The sequence below is a fragment of the Malaya genurostris genome, chromosome 1, assembly GCF_030247185.1.
Source record: "Malaya genurostris strain Urasoe2022 chromosome 1, Malgen_1.1, whole genome shotgun sequence".
In the NCBI taxonomy this organism is placed as follows: domain Eukaryota; kingdom Metazoa; phylum Arthropoda; class Insecta; order Diptera; family Culicidae; genus Malaya; species Malaya genurostris.
Window position 1 is genome coordinate 121,793,284 of NC_080570.1, and position 20,346 is coordinate 121,813,629.

Sequence of the window (20,346 nt, forward strand, 5' to 3'; positions counted from 1 at the left end):
TTATGCAATTCTAAGACATTTGGTAAAACAAAATTCGGTTTCGGAGTCGATTTTTTTTTGCAAAAACAATTTTTGAGATAACACTAGATCTCGAAGTTTAAGGTAATTTTAAAGACATTGGCATCAAAAAAAGAGAATTTTCGATTTCGGAAATCTCATTTTTTTTTCAAGTTTCAGAGAATCGATTTTAAGTATGATTTTATTTTTTTTTTACACTAGATCTCGACGTTTCATGCAATTCTAAGACATTTGTCATAGAAAAATATTTCCATTTCCTAAATCTCAAAATTTTTCTTAGTTCCATTGTCAATTTTTTCAAATTATTTCCGAGATGACACTAGATCTCAATGCAATTTTAATACATTTTCCAGAAAATTTATTTCTTCAATCTTAAAAGTCGATTATTTAAAAAACAAATTGCAAAATTTTAGATCTCTATTTAGGAAAAAAAATAAATTTAGTTTTAAATTGTAAGACATTTGGTATGAAAAATACCATCCCGTTCTAAAATAACGAAACGTTTTATCCAGCATCATAGCATACTTGAAGAAGCATGAACGATAAATTATGCAAAATGATAATGGTTTTGGGGCACTTAGTTTAATTGAATGTAAATGTAAATTTTCGAAAAAGCGTTTCCTAATAAATGAACTCGATTCTCCTAAATCTCCGTAAATCGTAAAATTCGTAAAAATGTTGGTGAACAACAGTCGAGGAAAACAATTGAATCGCACTCCGTACGTGTCGAAGGGTTTCGGCGAACTTGCATCCTAGTCTGGCCGAAAATCTTGATTTCATGTCCAAAATCCAGTTCTACTATTCAGGTCCAGAAACCAGATCCCGAATGCTGGTCCAGATTCCAGGTGAAACATCCAAGTCCAGAAATCAAACGCAGTATCCAATTTCTCAATGAAAGTTCAGAAGTCACGTCCAGAACTCCAGATTCTAGAACCAGAATCCAAATTCAAAATCCAGTTCCTGATTCAGAATCCATGTCCAAAATTTATTTACAGAATCCAACTCCAGAACAGATTTAGAATTCATGTCCAGAGTTCAGATACAGAATCCAGTTGAAGAGTTATGGTCTTAAATCCAGGTACCGAAACCAGATCCATATTTATTTTAAGATCTGGAATTCATGTTCAGAATCCAGAATTCTGGTCCAAAATAATTGTCCAGAACTCAGGTCTAGAATCAAGATTCAGGATCCAGGAACAGAGTTCTACTCCGAAATTTAGTTTAGGATATAGGCCCAGAAAGCAGGTCCAAAGTTAAGAGTTAATGTTCAGAATTGAGATTCATTTCCAGAATCCAAGTGCAGAGACCAGTTCCATGATTCATGTTCGAAATCCAGTTCCAGAATTCAGGTTCAAAATACATTTACAGAATCCAAGTACTGGTGCAGAATCTATGAATTTATGTCCAGCATCCTGTTCTATAATACCTTTCCAGAACTCAGAACTCCATTAGAGGTCCAGAAATCAGATGCAGAATTCAGGTCCTGAATTGAAGTTCTAAACCCAGGTTCAGAATTCATTCCCAGATGCTCAAAGTCCAAAATTCAGATCCAGATCCAGAATTCGTTTACAGAATCCTACTCCAGAATACTGAACTAAAACTGATGTCTAGAATTCAGATACAGAGTGCAGTCCTAGAATGCTTTCTCAGAACCCAGACTCCTAATTCAGATCCATAATTCAAGTCTAGAAATCAGATGCTGAATCCAGATTCTGAGTAAAAGTTCAGCTCTAAGGTCCAGCCTTAATTCCCAGTACCAGAATCCAGCTCCAGCACACAAATTTATAATTTAGATACAGAATCAAATTCTACAATTCTAGCGCAGAATATAAAATTCAGGTCCAAAACTCATTTCCAGGATTCAGGTCCAGATTTCTGTTCCAAAGATTAGTTTAGAATTCAGGTCCAGAATCCAAGCCCAAGTCCAGAATTCGTTTGAATATCTCCTTCAAAATCACTAAACGATTGAATTTCCCTATACTTGTGTATTGATTAGTTTCGACTTTCTTGCGTTTCCTCACCGAACGTCGAGATCATGAGTCATCTCGATTTTTTTTTGAAAAAAAATCGACTCTCTGGGACTTTGAATTTTAAGATTTCCGACATCGAACGTCGAGATCTGGTGTTATCTCGACATTTCAGGCAATTCTAAGATATTTGGAATTAAAAAAAATTGTCGATTTCGGAAATTTCATGTAAACTGGTGATTTTTCAAAATGGAAAATTATCAAACTTTCACCCTTATCTTTACGTTTCGTCTTAGATTCGTCAGTGCATAGCAGTTCATGTTGAACTGTTATGCCACCTGCAGTTCAACATAAACCGCCGAGGCTATACCGGAATGTAAACATAATGAAATGGTGATGTGGCTTAGCAGAAACAAGATGAATTCCTAAATAACTTCGCAATTGAAGATGATCCCAAAATATTGGCAGTGCAGGGTGGTTTCATTCAGTAAAAAGCATTCAAACGAAGAGGTTGTTTTTCGAGACGCTGCAGGTAGATAACCTATTGGTGCTAATCGCAAAGGTTGCTGCAAAGCCAATATTCAAGGCGATTCCTGTTTCACAAGTACCTGGAATAGTGGAACTCACTTCACTGAGCAAGATGGCCTAACCGATCAGAGAACTCTTTCATTCTGTAGGTTACACTATTGTTTGAAGAATATCATTCCTTTTTTATATGAGAATAAGAGAGATATGAGAAAGGCATCATTACACCACTAGGTGGATAATAACAAGTTTTATTTAATTTCGTGAGATTTTTTGTACTAAATTCATAATCCTACTTTTTCTGAATTGTAAAACAAGTATATGATAGATTTTCGAGTGAAATTTACTAATAATAATAATAATAATAATAATAATAATAATAATAATAATAATAATAATAATAATAATAATAATAGTAATAATAATAACAATAATAATAATAATTATAATAATAATAATAATAATAATAACAATAATAATAATTTTTAAATAATTTTCACATTCTGTACATTCCGAAATAATTCTTTTAAAACAAAAATCAAGCAATATATTATTTTTAAATTGTTGTTTTTTGCCATGGGTTAGTACATAAAATTTTTATATTTTTACGTTCTACTCCTTATTGTATAAAGCCATTGAAATTATTTAAAAATTTTGTATTATCACAAAACTTATTTTATTAGAAAAATTTAAATTCTATGTGTCTTTGAAATAGATGAAATCAACACGAATGGCAATTTTAAAAATTTCCGATCTTCTACTTATTTTTTGAGATTCTACGGCAAACCTAAAACAAAATCAGAATTTCAGCAGTTATCAATTGCGTTTGGGTTGTGCATTAAAATTTTTTAGATTTTTTGTGCAATACCAAAATAGAATTATGTTTAGAGCTTAGGTATATTTACCAAAATTTTTAAGATGGTCAGGAAAATCCAAGTTTCAGTTTTTTTTTTGTAAATTTTATTCCTAATAAATTTCCAACTAAAATAATAGAAATATATAGAATTTAAAAGTTTTGTTTTGATTATGTTTGGGAAAATTTTCCCAATAATCGAAATTCTCTGTATTTGTACCTGTTGACAATGCCACATCGAAAAACAGCGCCTCGGTGCCCCCATCTGATGTTGCAACACTGGACGAAACGGACGAAGGAATAGTCTCCGACAAAAGGGTCACACGGTTAAACTCGGAAAAAAAAACCGCCATTGCGATACTCTAAAAACGACGCTAAGTATCAGTGAACGCTATTTGCATTATAAATATTATCGCTGAGTGAAATTTACCTCACAGTAAAATATTTATATTAACTACTAAAATTTACACCTAAACATACTGCTGAAGAGTGTTTACTTAAGACTACAAAAGCTTGTTAATAGTACATTATTCTGCTGGCTGAACTATACAAACTATTGGTAGCCTGAAGGTGAGAATTTCTCTTAATTAGTGTGAAAGTAAGAAATACTAATCCTAACATTAATGTCAGCAGATTGTACGTTACTGGAATTTAAGCGGTGTTGCCGTTATTATTATAGAAAGCTAACTCACTAGAAGTAAGTTATATTACTTTAAGTTGTTCAATGAACTAACGCAATGTTTTGCAGGAATTTTTTAATTCTACTTCACTGTGAAATAAATTATTGAATTGGAGCTGATCTTTTCGCTTTCTCGGCAACAGTACCGAATTTCTTGAGATATATAATTTTGTTCATCAATATATTGTTTCTGGTATTTTGGAGTAGAAAAATGTACATGTCATCGCTTTAATTTTTGAGTTATATACAAACATGTAAAAAAAATGAAAAATTCATATATATTCTTAAATTTAAAAAAATTCATCGATTTTTTAAGGTTTTCTTTCGATTTAGCAAGAATGGTAGTTGGGCGAAAATTGTAACTGGTATCACTAGCAATCGAGTGATGTGAAAAACTATATAGGTCATCGCTCTTTTTCTGCAAGATATTTACGATCATTGTAAAAAGTCTCACCTTTTCTGACGTCTTCTATCTACAGTTTTCATTTCAACTTTGGGTAGACAACCCTATTTTTCGTTTTTTTTCAGTGAATTCTCTTCCTGGAAGTAGTACCTTTCCAATGGTGAATAAATTTCGAAAGTCGGTTTACTAACAACAATGTTATGACTCGGCAAAGTTGAAGTGTTCAATGTTTTCTATGTGATGTTTATGCCAAAGGAAAAAAAATAGGAGAGCAGATAGGACATATTGGACGCGTGAAAAAAACACATACACACAGATCTCGAAGATGGTGTATGACCAGTCGGTTTTCACCAGTGATAAACATTCTGATAAGGAAGGGCATTCCAGCATGCCGGTGGAAATAAAACCGTTAATAAATGTTACCACTACGTAATTAAAACCAGATATTTTTGATGCTGTTTACACAAGGGGCTGGCTAATCCGGGCATTTTCCAGAAATAGTCAGTCATTAATCAGCTATTCATCCAAACTGACACACAGGGGAATGTTATCATTTCCGCTTTTAATTATTAAGCACAACAGCAGAACTGGCAGTAGTGATTTGTACAGTAGCTAAGCTGCTTTCGTTTCGGAACCTTAATTAATTTAGAGCTGGCTAATAAAGATTGCTGGAGCAGCCACTCGTACTCGGTCGTACGATATTGGATCTTTCAATGAAATAACTGTACATATCGTGTGCGGACAAGCGTTCCAAGAAAATTTCGAACAGTGTCGATGAGGCCATTCTCTATCTACCGTGTTATCTGATTGGAGAAATCTTCTCTCAATGAAATGTCGGATTGTGTGTGGGAGTGTAAATTTCGCGCTTGTTCGGATATGATACCAGAACAGAACACAATCCGTCTTTAAATTCCAGTGGAGTATTGGTTGGTTAATGTACCATTTTGATTGTTACGAGAAAGCTCTTAGCCTAATGAAAAATATCAAAGCCGTTCGAACACTTTCAAATTCGTCTATTAATAACTTGGGAATAAGCTTTATCTTTGTTTGGTGCTGCTGGGAAGTAGGTACTGATTTATGTTTTTGCCTTTCTCATATCGAATGGCTATGCACTCGAAGGTGAAACCGACTTTTCAACCGAGGCCCGCGGGAGAGAATGGTATATTCGACCAGACCATTATACCGTGTACAGAGATGTCTATCTCCTCTGTGTGACGAAGAGCAAGCAAAATTTCTCCCCTCGCACTGACAACTTCAACGCGTTCCACTGAATCGCACCAAAGTGCTAGAGCATTAGCTAATAAATTCTCTGAGGAGGATGCAGATACTTTCACAGAGGTGTACACGCCGGTGAGCACTCTGCTGTATGGTTTTCGTAGATGAAGCGTGGACACGCAAAATCAGCAAAATAAAACAATTTATCGTAAAATTTTCGGTTTTCCTTGCAAATTTTTCATAGCAAGGCCAGATCTACTCTCTATTAATTGAAGTTCACAGAAGTGTTCGCTCACAATCACGCGCCAGTGGTCACTTGGGTGTATTTAGACGAGAGCGCGTGTGAGCGATTCATGCGAAGAGAATGTGTTTCACTCGCGCCAGCTGCTTTAACCACAAGCACACACTCAAATGCTGTCTATTCGACACTGAGAAGAAATGCGCTTTCCTCTTTGTGCGGTGCTTCGTTTTTTTCATCCTCGGTGTGGCAAAAATCTGACTCTAGCGTGTATAACTCTGGTGAAATGCCATCTCTGACCGTGTATGAGCGTGTATGTGACAAATATTGTCACTCAATTTTCTTAGAGATGGCTGAAACTTTTACAAACTTAGATTCAAATGAAAGGTCTTACGTTCCCATATGCTGATTTTGTTCCCGATCCGACCTCCGATTCCAGGAATACATTTTGGTAACATGCAGCAAAAAATGGAAAAAAAATGTCACACACTCTTCCCAGAGATGGTTGAACCCTCTTTGAACAAACTTTCGTCTTATAGTATGAAAGCTTGCTAATACATTTCATCTTTTTCCGACTTCCAGTTGCATAGTTACTGAGTAATATGTGCAAATTTATGACAAAATGAACACTAAATTTAAAAAAAAAATTCTGCACCGATTTTTACAAACTAACATGCAAATAAATGGCATTAAAATTCCTTAACACTCCAAATACCAAGCCTCAAAAAAAGTTGGAACGGTAACTTTGAGCTGTCATAGCTTAGTTGTTTTTGAACGAATCTCAATAAATTTTACACCCTCGAATTTTGTGAAGTTCGTAGATTGATTCCAAAACTTTTTTTCACGCGTCCAATATGCCCTATCTGCTTTTCAATTTTCTTTCCTTTAGCATAATCGTCGCATAGAAAATATTGAATACTTCAACTTTACCGAGTCATAACTTTGTTGTTAGTCAACCGATCTTCAAATTATGTTCACCATTGGAAAGGTACTACTTCCACAAATAAAATGCACTGAAAAAAAAAACTACAAATAGGGTTGTCTACCCAAAGTTATAATGAAAACTGTAGATAGATGACCTAAGAAAAGATGAGTCTTTTTACAATGATCGTAAATATCTCGAAATTAAGCGATGACCTATATATTTTTACACATCATTCGATTACTAATTTTACAATTTTTGCTCAACTACCATTCCTGCACAATCAAAAGAAAACATTAAACAATCGATGAATTTATAAATATATATGAATTTTTCATTTTTTTCACATGTTTGTATATAACTCAAAAAATAAAGCGATGACATGTACATTTTTTTTATTCAAAATATTGGAATCATTACCAGAAACAATGTATTGATGACCAAAATTATATATCCGTTCAAAGAATCTCAAGAAATTTGGTACGAATACAGAGAATTTCTTTTATTGGGAAAATTTTGCCAAAAAAAAAACAAATCACAACTTTGAAATTTTATGACATATATATTTTTATTATTTTAGTTGAAAATTTCTTATGAACAAAATTTACAAAAAAAACTGAAACTTGGATTTCACTGAAAATCTTAAAAATTTTGGAAAATATACCTAAACTCTAAAAATAATTATGTTTTTGTATTGGACAAAAGATCTAAACAATTTTTATGCATAACCCAACCGCAATTGATAACTACTAAAATTAGGTTTTTTTGCTTTAGGTTTTCCGTAAAATCTCAAAAAATCGGTAGAAGATCGGAAATTTCAAAATTTCTGATATGTATTGCGTTCCAACGTTTCTGAAAATCAAAGTGAAAATATTGGAATCCGTTTTGATTTCATCTGTTCCAAAGAGACGTAGAATTTTTTTCTATTAATAAAATAAATTTTAGAACAACACGAAAATTTTAAATTATTTCAATGGCTTTGTACAATAAGAAATAGAACATAAAATTATACGAATTTCATATACTAACCCATGGCAGAAGAAACCAACTACAATTTAAAAAAAAAATATTGCTTGATTTTTGTTTTACAAGCAATTAAGAAAAAAAACATATATCTAAAATTCTCAAACAACATCTACTATAATTGATAGAATATTAAAATTTAAATATCACAAACTTAGAATTATTTCTGAATGTATAGAATTCGAAAATTATTTGAATTTTCTATTAGTAAACAATTCAGAAAAAGTAGAACAAAAAATCACACGAAATTAAGTAAAACTTGTTTTTATCCACCTAGTTATGTAATGATGCCTTTCTCACATCTCTCTTATTTTCAGATAAAAATGTATTCTTCAAACAGTTTTGTTTGATTTTTGAAAAACATGAAAGCTAGTGCATGAACTAGTGTAACCTACAAAATGGAACAGTTCTCAAATCGGTTAGGCCATCTTTCTCAATGAAGTGGGTTCCACTATTTCAGGTACTTATGAAACTGGAATCGCCCCGAATATTGGCTTTGCAACCAACCAATCTATTTGCAGCTTACAGTTGTCTTCGTCTCGAAAAACAACCTCTTCGTTTGAATGCTTTTTACTGAATGAAACTATTTTTAAAGTGGTGAACAAATTTTGAAGATTGGTTGACTGACAACAAAGCTATGACTCGGTAAAGTTGAGGTTCTCAATATCCGATTCGCGATGCAGGTGCCGCATGAATGCAGATAGCGCACATTTTGAGCTTGAAAAAAAACGGGAAAAATCAGATTTTCATTAGTTTTTCCTAAAAGATCGTCAATAATGATATACCTAAAATAATCTACGAACTTCGCAAAATTCGAGGGTGAAAAATTTATCGAAATCGGTCAAGTAACAACTGAGCTATGATAGCTCAAAGTTACCGTTCCAACTTTTTTTGAGGCTTGGTGCTTCGCGTAACTTTTTTAGGCTTGGTATTAGGAGTGTTAAAATACTCCAGAGTTCGATCCGGACCCGACTTCCGGTTTCGGACTCGCAGCGCGATAAGTGAAAACAGGTGCGATTTTTTAAAACTGGCTGGTAAATTCTTCTAGTTAGCAGATCTTATCTGTTGAATATATAAACCTACTTCGGTACTACTTGTCCTCTGTTTCCGGTTCTGAAAGCACCAATAGTAGTAAATAAAAACTCTAAACACGGAACGCACTTCGATTCCTCAGCAATGGTTTAAGTCATTCTCCCAAATCTTGATTTAGATTAAAGCTCTCATTGTCCCAAAAGCCAATGTGTAATTTATTCCAGACCCGACTTACAGGGCGATGAGTGTCAAAACTTTCAAACCGTCATGAAGAAAGACGATGTATGACCGGTACGCACCAGTACGTATCGGTACGGAAGAAGAAAATACCACCGCCTTTACGAACGATGCGTGCTTCCACCGATTTCGTACACGCTATAATGACAACCTATACCTATACCGTTTTGAAAACACAGCCGAGTTCATCTACACCAAGCACACATGCGCACATGTTTTCAGTTGTGCTTAAAGAAGCCGAAACGCTGGTGCAGACACAAATATCGGAGGGGCTGCTTCCAACATTTTTTCAAGCCGTCAATAATTTTTCGTCAATAATTCGCCCTAGATGTTGGCGTGTTCAAGACATTTATACATGGAATGCAAAATTCAGCTTTTCAATGAATTACGCCGTTTCAAAAAGTTATAGGAAGTTTTTTTTCATTTAATAGAATTTATATTCCAGCAGAGAAATTCAGAGACGTATTTTGGCAGGGAATCGTCCGTACTTTGGACTCAGAAAAACCTTCCGATCGAGTAAAGTACGCCACCGCACGAAATTGACCATCTACAAAACGCTCATTAGACCGGTTCTTCTCTATGGCCACGAGACCTGGACTATGTTGGCAGAGGACCAACGCGCCCTCAGTGTTTTCGAAAGAAAGGTACTGAGGACCATCTATGGCGGAGTGCAGATGGAAAACGGAACATGGAGACGGCGTATGAATCACGAATTGCAACAGCTGCTAGAAGAACCACCCACCGTACGGACAGCTAAAATCGGACATCTACGATGGGCTGGGCATGTCATAAGGATGTCGGACGACAGCCTAGTGAAAATGGTTCTTGAATCTAATCCGACTGGTACAAGAAGAAGAGGAGCGCAGCGAGCAAGGGGGATCGACCAAGTGGAGGGTGATCTCAGAAGCATCCGTGCCTTGAGTGGCTGGCGACGAGCAGCCATGGACCGAGTTATGTGGAGACGTATGCCTGATACAGTAAAGGACACCCCAGGACTATAGCTGTTAGGTGAGGTATGTTTATTCAGGCCGAGTGAGTCATGTTTTTGATAGATAAAATTATTTTTTTTATGATTGCCAGTTGACTGTAGTGAGCAGATTGTTCACAAAACTGACATGTAATCAGTCGATTCTCGTAGGTAACCAGCGATTCTCAAGAATGCCTACAAATCATTAAATTTTGCAATATATAAAACATTTTTATGAAGGGAACGGAGTGGTGAGAGCAAATAGAAAGCAACCAAGTAAGAAAGTTTAGTTTCGCTTCCAAATGTTGTGATAAAATTAACAAAAAAAACCCGACTTACACCACCTAGTGGTTTGATAAAGCCTTTCTTTTGCCATTTAAATAGTCTCATTAAAACATTTATAAGATTCTATCCTCGGCCATTAGTATTGGAAGCTTATCAAAAAGCCTAATAGTAGCTTTCAAACTTAAAACTAAGAACCTAATAGTAGCTTTCAAACTTGACTTTTAAGGTTTTCGAAATCGATTTTTTCGTCTCGCGGAATTTTGTTGCGTTGAAAAAAAACCAACGGGATCAGTCGGCTACATCACATGTAACATTACATCTCTCAAACCGGAAATGTTCGCCATAACCCTTCCTTCGGTCAAATTTAAGTCGTCTTCAAGCAAATGAAAAATGTGTGGTAGTTGGTTTGATATTTGAATTTCATAGAAAAAATCCTAAAATCGAGAAAATTGAGCGGTAAAACAAAGACGCGTTTTGTCGCTTGCGCCACTTATACCATTCCGAAAACGGAAGTGCCAGTCATTTGATATTCGAACTTGATCTACAATTCAATACACTGAGGTCTCAACACAAAAAAAAAACCGCGTGACTTCGGAAAAATTTATGCTCAATGTCTTAGAAATCGTCCAGATTTAGTGTAATCAAAACAAAAATATTTTTAAATAAAATCGGCTTTGGCTTTCCGAAATCGAAATTAGGTTTTTTGATGCCAAATGTCTTGGAAGTGCATGAAAAGTCGAGAATTGGTGTAACCTCAAAAACATTTCTTTTTGAAAAGTAAAATGGGACATAGAACAAATTTTGAAATTTCCGAAATCGAAACTGATGCCAAATGTCTTACAAATTGTATATTTATTTATTTACTTAGTCTTCGATAATTTACATCGCACAGACACCTAATTACTAATTCTTAATCTAAACATATTTTTGGACACATTGAAATCAAATTTTCCTAAAAGCTCTGCGCAGTCAATGTTGTTAACTATTATATCGAATATCAGGAGCCGCTGCAAGACCTGTCTCCGGCTTTCCAGTGTTGGTAGATTGATGAGTCGACAGCGATCCTCGTAAGAGGGGAGATGAACGGGATCCGACCAAGGCAGTAGACGTAGTGCGTATCGTATGAAGCTCCTTTGCACGCTTTCAATTCTTCTGATATGGATGAAATCCAACATGGAAAAGGCCTTCGCGATGATTAGTGCGACGTGTTCCGAGAAGCGTAGTTTGTTATCCAAATAGACTCCAAGATCCTTTATTATAGTGACTCGTTCAATACTTGTTGTGGAAATTTTATAGTAAAAAAAAACAGTTTAAGCACGTAAACGAGAAAATGTGACAGCATTACATTTACGAATGTTGATCTCCATGCCATTGATATTACACCAATCGATAAGTGTTTCAATATCAGATTGCAGTGCGTAACAATCCAGTGTAGATATAATACTGCGAAAAATCTTCAAATCGTCCGCGTATAATAATTTTGGGGATTTTATCACCTTGCAGAGATCGTTGATAAATAGAACGAATATTAACGGACCAAGATGGCTTCCTTGTGGTACGCCCGAAGATATATCGAACGATGAGGATGTTATGTTTCCTATACGTACGAAAGCGCTGCGTCCAGTCAAGTATGTCCAAATCCACTGAGTAAGCCAATCTGGAAATCCGAGTTTTTTAAATTTTTCAACAGCAAGACGGTAAGGGACTTTGTCGAATGCTTTTGATAAGTCGACGTAAATGGCATCCACTTGCTGCCGTTTCTGCATTTTCTCGATTAAACGGGAAACGTAGCACATCAAATTTGTTGTTGTAGAACGTTTTCTTACAAAACCGTGTTGTTCTTCGGCGATTATGTGATGAACAGAGTCATATATGGCATCATGAACCATGCTTTCAAGTATTTTCGGTAAACAGCTGAGGATTGAAATTGGGCGATAATTTTTCACATCGTGAACACTACCACTCTTGTGAATCGGAATTATTGCAGCAGTTTTCCATGCACTAGGAAATACGCAATCGGCGAAAGATCGGTTGAAGATTATGGATACTGGGAAGGCAAGAGAGGCTGCACAGTTTTTGATGAAAGAAGGAGGTAGTCCGTCCGGTCCAGCACCTTTCGAGGCATCAATCGTCAACAGCTTTCTAGTGAGGTCTTGGAGACCAAAAACTAAGCGTGGTATGTCCAGGTTGTAATGAGCCAAACCACTCAAGTACGGTTCTGACAAAGGTGGTGAGTTGTTACTTAGCACACTTTGAAAGAAGGACGAGAATAAGTTAGCAGTGCCTAGTGATGTTTCACCAGATTCACCATGGTAGCGTACGTTTATAGGTATACCGTTCGATTTTTTGCGGCTAGTGACGTAGTTCCAAAATACTGTTGGATTATCCTTCACATTGCTTTCGATTTGCTGTATGTAATTGCGAAAACAAGACACATGGAAAGAGTTATATTGACGTTCTATTTCACGTGACTCGGCTTTGTGCCGTGTGGATTTGGTTTTAAAATAAAGGGTTCTTCGCCTTCCGCAATCGGTTGCGCAAATGTTGAAGTTCAGAATTCCACCATGGTTGGTTGAAATTTTTTCCGACGAAAACGTTGTTTAATTGGTACATTATTTCCAATGATTTCGTAAAATTCTGAATAAAATAATGAAACGGCATCATCGATAGTATCACCTCGTATAATTTCAGCCCAATCAACTTCGGAGATCACTTCGTTCAGATTAGAATAGTCAGTCCTACTGAAATCATAAGTTGTTTCGTTTTGGTCTGAGACACGAGCATCTGCGAACTGTAGGTGAAGCAAAAATGGTTTATGGTGACGGTCGACTTTCATCAGTGGCATAGGTGGTTGCATGAAACGTTGAGATTTGGTGTAATCTTAAAAACCGCAAAACTAAGGAAATATTTTCCGATGCCAAATTTCGTAGAAAAGTATGAAACGTCTAGATCTTGTGTATTAAAAGATTTTTTTTTTCGGAAAATCATCGACTTTTGTACTTTGAGATTCCCGAAGTCGATTTTTTTTATGTCAAATGTCTCAGAAATGAATTTTTTTTTTAAAAAGTGGGTGAGTAATGTCAAAAACATAACAGTATGACGTGAATACGATTAAAACTTCACACTTCTGAATATCTAAAATCATTCTCATAAGAAGATTCCCGATCAACATATTGTATCTGAACTATTTCTCTTTTTGATACTTGTTAGAAAATTTTGATATTTTAACTACTAACGAGACCAGACTTATATCAGCACTTACTACGAAAACAAGTTTTTGTTATAAACTTGTTAGGGCTTAATTGTCGGGTTGTGTGAATTGTGCTAGGTTTCATTTCTTTGCTCCAAGAAATGTAATTGTGCACCTATACTAAAGTACGACGAATTCTCGACACACATTATGTTAACGCAAAAATTAATAATAAGAGCAAAAAATTGTTCGCTTGGAGAAGTACACGCGGTACGAATTACAATAATTGGAAGAAAATATCAAAAAGTTCATTAATAATAATAGGCAGGAATCAATGAAACGTGTAAATTTTTACATTCAAGCCTACCCAGTTGGTAACTCGAAAAAAACAATGTTGCTCACGCTTTATCAAAACCGTCGTCCGAGTACAAGAAAGACAAGCTTCATGAGCTTTTTTTATAAATACGTTTATTTCATAGGCATCGTGAGTTTTCTATTTATTACTCGATGAAACCAAACATTTTAGAAATCTATTATTTTAAGTTAGTTTTGGTTATTTCATACAACTATAAATCCTATCATAAATTACTGATTATATTTCCAATAGCATGGACAGCAAATTATGTTGTTGGGTTAAATACAACAAGAAATATTCATGATTAAGTTCTACCCATTCTTGTACAGGGTAAATTTTGAAAAGGCGCCCCATAGTAAAGTAAGTTACCACAAATTTTTTTTGAAGAAAGTCGAACTTGGGACTTTTGATCTGGTGTAATCTTAAAAAAACTATTTCGGTTGTAAAGGCGTGTTGTGTTTTCTTCTTCCGTGCCAGCACGTACTGGTGCGTACCGGCTTTGTATCGTCATTTCATACAGCGGATCGAAAGTTTGAACACTTATCACCCTGTAATTGCGAAACATGACGTCGGATCTGGATGAAATTTCACACTAGCTGAGAAATCGAAGAGAGTTCTACTTTTGGAGTTGTTTTTCACCACTTTCTGTACTTCAGCAACAGGAAATGGGGAACCAGTACAGGCGAATTAAGTTTATACGCTCACAAACTAGAAGAATTTATTATTCAGTTTTACATGTTTGTGTTATCGTTTGTGCAAAAATACTCAGAAAATTAAAGATTATCCACTTATCGCGCTCTAGTTCCGAAACCGGAAGTCGGATCAAGATGAAATTTCATGAAATTCTTAACTAACGTCAATATCTTCGTTTGAGTATTAGTTTCGTAAAATCGGTAAAGCAATTTTCGAGAAAATTGACTGCAATTTTATCGTTAATTTTTTATATTACCTTATAACTTCCGAAACGGAAGACGGATCGGGATGAAATTTAGTAGCAGACTATGGGACCATAAGAAAACCGGATAACTGAAAATTCGCGTAAAAAAAGCTTGTAGTAGCTTTCAAACAAGCCTAGGCTTGTTGAATTCCGTTCAGCCATCCCCGAGAAAATTGAGTGGTAAAAAATCTTTGAAAAGTCTAGAGAAAGGCATCATCATATCAGTAAGTGGATTAAGAAGGGTTTTTTTTCTTCTTCTGAATACGACTTGCGGGATTATATAGGTACAAAAACTTACAGTTCCCGAGTGTGTTTCTGTGCATGACGCGTATAAAACGAGCAAAATAATTTCAAATAACCATATAATTTTTCAAATGTACAAGTCTGGTTAGCCATTTGAAAAAAAAACAACTTCGGTTATTCGGGTTTCGGAAACGTGTGGTGATTGAATACTACAAAACGGAACTCATTCGTATTTCTCAAATTCCGCGGGATCGACTTACACAGACTAGGTAGCACGGGGTAGATTTAAACAAGTATATTATAACTCTTTCTGGAAAAACAGTTGAGAGCATATCCGTATGGGATTCTAAAAATCTCCTTTACTTATCGTGAAATTTTGATTTGTCTCGTTTATGAATTCGGTTTTGTCAACATGTAAATCTCCAAATGTACAATAATTTTATAATTTTTATGTATCGTTATTGCAGTCTTGAACATTCAAAAACCTATAACCGAAAGTCGAATCCGAATAAAATTCAAATGCAGACTTTCATTTGAATCTTAGCTTGCGAATATCAGTATAGTAATCATCAAGAAAATGGAGTGATAATATTTGTCATAATCACACATCCACATAAACAGACATTTCGCTATTTTGACGATCTGATTCGAATGGTACATGTAACTCGGCTCGAAACTCGTGTGCATAGCCTTTCTAGTTGAAGAAAGGCAAAAGGAATCGAAAGAGGATTAATTCTGTTGAATGTACAGAATCATATCGAACTCTCTAGGATTACGATTATATCAATCATGCTTTTGAAAACATCTCGTGATGCATCTCCAGTAGATAATGACTAGTTTGTTGGCGAGATATAATCTCTGAAAATTTATTGCCAATGATTTTATCGTTATGTTCTACTGTCTGTTCTATCAGATTATTCACTAGCTACTAGAACATAAAAATAGGCTTCTATTTTAGTCGTCTTAGAGATTGTATTTCTGGGAAAAAAATTCACTTACCCTATAACAGAGCTGCCACCGACAATCTAATAATCCAACTTTCGAATATACTTCGATCGGCAAAGTATTTCAATTATTTCTTCGATTCCCCGAAGCAAACACTTCAATGATTGACTTCGTGAAATTTCATCCTCACTAAACATACATCAAATATCGACACTAACTTCAACACTCGTTAGAACTATGGAAGGAATTTCATTGCAATGATTAAGTATATATTTCATCAATTAAACCCAATTGAATCGTTTTAGTCGTTATCCAAACATTTACAGTGTATTTCACGAAAACTAGACCAATTTAAGCTCACGCATAACAAAACAATCTATCTTCTCTAACAGTGGTTTTAGTTGCGGTTTATCGCGTAACAGATAACAGTAAGTTTGCTCAATGCGAGAGAGCATCGGCTTTGACACAACCTGTTCCGTCGACGCTAAAACGTAGACTGAAGGAACGGCGTCAGCCGCCGATGTTTTCCTCCGCTGGCTGGCAGCACCAACAAAACCGAACTGCACTCGGAATCCGATCCTGGTTTTGCCGGGAAAATGTGTTATTCGTTTGCTGTTGGATTCAATTTGTTGCCTTCATCCCGAAAGTCAAATGTCATCGGATTCTTCCGCCCCCTCTTTAGATTTTGAAACGTGATGGAATTATTTGAATTCTCGATTGTTGCTACATTGGTACATAAGTAAATTATTGGTCATCGAAAACAATTTTTTTTTCTCGACTAACCAGGACGAGAGGAGCTCCGTGCAGAGAGGGGATTGGTGGTTTTACATTGTGGTATTCAGCCTAGCATTTTATATCTATTCCAATGTTTGAAGATTCAATTTCAGATAGCGAGAAGAAAATTTATTTACTATACTGCTTCATTGAACATTTTGTTTAGTTTTCCTTCATAGTGCTTGACCAAACCACAGGGGCAAGAAAAATCTTTCTACCATTTGTGATATCTTTATGCATACATTAAAAAGCTGTAAAAAGCTTGGTGGATAATTAAAGAAGTGTATTTATTTTTTTTTGTCGTGAATACGACTTACTTTACTATGGGGTGCCTTTTCAAAATTTACCCTCTGAGAGAGTGATAAGTTTTTGATCGAGAATATCTCTTGTTGTATCTAACGAATCAACATAATTTTTGCTACACGCCATCGGAAATATGATCACAATTTTATAATAAAATATTCACTTGTGTGACATAATCTCAAATAATTCAAAATTAAACTTTTCTGAAATGTTTGGTATAAACGAGTATCAAAGAGGATAATCCATAAGGCGCGTTTGCCATTCTCGTATTTTTAAAGCTCATAGCTCAGTGATCTGTGGAAGGATTTATATAATCTAAGTACCAATAGAATCGAAATTTTTCAACTTAAGCGTGTAAAGAAAATGCATTGAAGTATTTCAATAGTACACTATTGAAAAACCTGTCTCATTTGACCCACACCAACCAATCAGAACGCGTTCTGAGGAAGAGAACAAAATATCTGCTGCTGTACAATAAATCGTTCGAGAAAATGTTCCGATAAGTGGTGAATATCGTAGTGAGTTCCTCAATTTGGTCCTTCTGAAAGGCAAGAATGAGTCCTTACAGCATATTGATAATTTCTTTCAATAAATTATGCAAATCCGAAATGAAATAATTGACATTAAAATTCTGTATGCGGCTATTTTTATAGCCGTTAGGACTGCACATTATCAAAAAAAGCTACAAATGAAATCAGGTAAAAACAAACCTCTCAACAAAAATTGGATCAGTTTGGATTCTATCGCCACTGCGAGCAGATGTATTTTGTGTCGTTTGCAAAGATGGTTTCGCTTTCGACAAGAGCGATTACGTCACAGCTGCCAGTCATTTGCATTGGTGAAAAAACAACGATGGAGAGCATTACACAAAATCAGCCGTTTCTAATGGCTCTAAAAGTTTTCTAAAGAGCTATTAGGATTTGTTGTTCGCAAATCGAAGGGAAATATCCTCAGTTTGGTGCAAATCTAGAACAGTTTGGTTAGATTTGTGCACTTTTCGCTGTGTGAAATTCACTGTAATCGAGATCAAGTGAAGTCTTCTTTGTTTTTGCGAAAAAAGTGGAAAAGGGGAATGCGCAGTGGTTTGAATCGACAAAAACGTGAGCTTAATTCTCTAGCTGCTAATCCGTTGGTCTGATATACAAAGTTCCTTTGGAGAACTCATTCACAAAAATATTCCTCGTGATTTGATCACAATAAAAAATGTACAAAGCCTACTACGATATAAATTCATTTCAACAACTTTTTTCCCTTAAGAGATAGGAAAATGATGTCTTCTACAAAGTTTTAGAACTTCTAACGAGAAAAAACTTTGCCGAAGAAGCTATAGGTCTAACGCAAAAAGTTTCGGATATATGAAGCATTTTCGTTTGAAACCACTTAAAATCAATTTTTTGTGCATAATTTTTTTCACAATTATTTTCAGTGTCTACTATGTTCGAGACAATTTCTAAAAACGTAAAATTACACATTTTTGTTAAAGACTTTGCACGGTTTGGCCTTTTAATTAAAAAGTTATTTAGCATTAAAATTTGTATATACACTAACTTTCACTACTAATAGGAAGCAGGGTCGCAGACCAAAAGGCACATACATATACTTTTTGGAAAGCTTAAATCAAGTAATATAAAGTTACGAAGTGTGTAGCGTGGCCCTTTTAAATTGCGTAAATAAAACAACGAAATATAGAGTGCTTTTTTGACCATTTTCTTAGCAAAAACATTTACTAAAACGACTATTTTTGGTTTATTGAAAGGAGCTTTGTAGGAAATGTTCAAAAATTGGAATCGGTCGTTAGTGTAGCTTTGGTGCAATGGTGTAATGATCGAATATAATTTCATGATTTTCTTCGTGCTCATTGAATTTCGACAAGTTTTACTTATTCTTTTAATAGAATATTCCTCATCCGTTCTTTTAATTCCAATCCAATTCATTTCAAGAATGATATCTTACACCATTACCAGTACGCTTAAAAACAAATACGTTCTTATGAATTAAGCGATACACTGAAAAAATGACGAAATTCACACGATTTCTAAAACTAAATTGGAATACATTAATTTCTATGAATATGACCGTTTATTTATATTGACGCTTAGTTTTACTTTGATTGTTTATTGAAAAACGTGTTTAATCCACCTAGCAGTGAGATGATACCTATTTTTATCAATCCGCATGTGTTTTTTGCATGAATATTCTTCGGTGTTTAAGTTTTCATGACATTATTTTAATGACCCTCGTTTTGAGCGACAATTTGAGATTTTAATCACTCATTACTCTGTAATGTCGGAACTGCAAATCGGATAGAATTTGAATCTAGAAGTGTGATAATCGATTAAACATGCTATGATATGTAAGTTCCATTTTAGAGTTTACGGTAATTTAAGGTACTTCCAGAGCCGGTATTCAGGAACCAGCATAACCCGAACCGATTCGTATGGCCATATGACGAATAAATTACAACAGTTTTGAGTTCAACTTTGAAGCTTTTCGGGATTGTCATCTTCTATATCGGTTTGAATTTTAAAAATTCATCATCATGTAATTCGAGAACCGGAAGTCATAATTGGATAAAATAATTAATTTTTGTATATAAGTCTGTTTTAATTAAAATTTTTGTTTCTGAAATTTGATTAGGCTTTTTTTGAGAAAACGATTGAGCTTTGAGAAACGATTTTATACTGGAACCGGAATTCTAGAAGCGGTATGGCCGAAGTCAGATAAATTCACCTGAGTAGCTGTACACTTTACATTTGTTTCAAAACATTTGAAAATCAGTTAAGACATCTTTGAGAGATCATAGCACGAATTAAATTTTTAGGTGCCTTCTGATCGACAACTGAATACCACTAAAACTGAAAAAAGTTAATTTTTTTATCGACTATCCAAATCTGCTAACCCGATAAACCTGATTAAATTATGTGGAATAGACATTTTTATACAATCCCCGAAACCGGAAGTTGGATCTGACTGAAAAGCAAGATGTTTTATAGAACTTTGAAACTTTTCATTTGAATCTTAGATGATTCTTAGATTTCATTTGCATCTTAGATCGGTTCAGCCATTTTCAAGAAAAATGAGTTACACAATTTTGATTTCGTTTCACATATCATCCTGTAGTTCCGAAACCAGAGGTCGGAACCAAACATAATGCAGGAACTTTGTTTGGGAGCATACGACTTTTCGTATGAATCTGAATTTGTAGAAAAGAAATTTTCCGAGAAAATTAATTGAA

The 20,346-nt window shown here is 34.9% G+C and overlaps 1 protein-coding gene across 1 annotated transcript in view; it reads right to left on the minus strand.

Annotated features, from left to right (window-relative positions):
• Positions 1-16,519, minus strand: part of LOC131425660 (5-hydroxytryptamine receptor 2A-like) — a 136,538-nt gene extending 120,019 nt beyond the window's left edge. The window contains exon 1 of the mRNA XM_058587717.1: positions 16,089-16,519. The gene's annotated coding sequence lies outside the window, so the exon portion shown is untranslated. The remainder of the gene's footprint in view (positions 1-16,088) is intronic.
• Between the last annotated feature and the right edge of the window lie 3,827 nt (positions 16,520-20,346).